The sequence below is a fragment of the Mus pahari genome, chromosome 17, assembly GCF_900095145.1.
Source record: "Mus pahari chromosome 17, PAHARI_EIJ_v1.1, whole genome shotgun sequence".
NCBI classification, from domain to species: Eukaryota; Metazoa; Chordata; class Mammalia; order Rodentia; family Muridae; genus Mus; species Mus pahari.
In genome coordinates this window covers 23,843,251-23,844,932 of record NC_034606.1, presented here as the reverse complement: position 1 = coordinate 23,844,932, position 1,682 = coordinate 23,843,251, and the positions used below count along the sequence as shown (strand labels likewise).

General features: G+C 35.0%; 1 protein-coding gene across 3 annotated transcripts in view; it reads left to right on the top strand.

The window, feature by feature from the left end:
- The window catches only part of Zhx1 (zinc fingers and homeoboxes 1), a 27,132-nt gene that overhangs the window by 10,049 nt on the left and 15,401 nt on the right, over positions 1 to 1,682 (top strand). The window lies entirely within an intron of this gene.

The following is a 1,682-nucleotide window of genomic DNA, read 5'->3' as shown; positions in this document are numbered from 1 at the left end:
AGTGCTGGGATTAAAGGTATGTGCCACCATGCTCGGCTCCAGTTGTTATTTTAAATTATTTTTTAAAGTCAAATAAATATATCCTCACTGAAATAGGCAATAGTTGCCTCATTTTATAAATAGGGACTATAATGGACAGATGAATGATTTTTCAGTTTCTTAAAGAAAGATAGCCTTACTCAGAACAAAGAATTCTTATGTGGAAGACACAGCACGTATTCTTGCAAAAACTAGGAGAAACTGTCTGCAACAGACAAGCACTTTTGGGTCCCATTCACTGTCAACAAGTCAGTTTCATGATAGAGCTAGTTTATGCCACTCAATGCAATACCCCACCCCACAGCACGTATATGCCAGCTGGGCTGTTAATGTCCTAGAGACATTCTCCTCCTCAAATATGGGACCAGAGTTTTCCAGCCAAACCTGTCCTGCCTGGATTCTTCAGTCTTCAGTGTCATTAAGTTCCACTCTCTGACTTGAACAAAACCAGGTAGCAGTGGCAGCTCTTTACCTTTCAGCCTCCGTTAGAGATCTGTCATATCCATTTCTGCTTGTAGTCACTTTAATATTGGACTGCTTTTGGTTTTGACATTTTCCTGAGGTTTATCTTTTAGGTAATAATTCTAAGTACCAGTAATATTTTAAAAGCATTTAGATGGGTACACATTTGTGTTGTCAAATTCCTAATTTAATATTTTTAAGAATTGGGCTATGCAAATGTTTACATTTTAAATGTGAAAATGCCTTTAGAATATGAATGGCATTTTACCTTTCTGCATGTCTGCTTGTCTGTCTGTCTCTCTTGTTTAAAGACAGTGGGTACTTTTTGTTTTAATTGGATCCCAGTGTTTGCATTTAAGTATTTTGTGATCTTACTGGATTTATAATTTTTATTTTGAGTATAAACATGTGAAACTAAATATTTCCAGCTAGTCGAATAGAGCTCTGAGTAAGAGGTGAGAATGTGAGACTAAATGGAGCAGAGTCCCAAGAATTTCCAGGAAATTATACAAGTGAAGATTCCTAGGGATTCTTAGTGCATATATTTTTGCTTCTTAAGAACAGTTTTATTTAGTTGATGCTAGATAGAAACCAACATGAACCTAACAAACTATAGCATCTTACAACATGTTTTTTATTTGACCCATATTTGGTGTAAAATATTTATTTTATTCATATACAATCTTACCAAAATAACATATTTTGTGGCTAAGTAGGCCATAATACTATTATCTGTTAATCATGTAATTTGAAATACAAGACAGCCAAAAAGAAAAAAAAGGCTTGGGGATTCAACACAGCTACAATTTTGTCCAATTTATAAACATTTTAAATAACATTTGACATTTTCATTAATACGCATAGAATCCAGTAACTTTAAACATTTTAAAATGTTTTTATTTTATGAATATGGGTGTTTTTCTTATATGTATGTTTTGTGCCATGTGTGCATCTGGTGCCCATGGAGGCCAGAAAGGGCATTGGACCCCTGCAACAGGTGTATAGATGTTTGGGAGTCCCCATGTGGGTTTTGGGAATCCAATGTTGGTTCTTTAGGAGAGCAATCAGTGCTTTTAACTGCTGAGCCATCTCTCCATCCCAAATCTAACTCATTTTCTCTGTGAAAAAAGTACTTAATTTATTTATTTATTTTTGAGACAGGGTTTCTCTGTGTAGCCCTG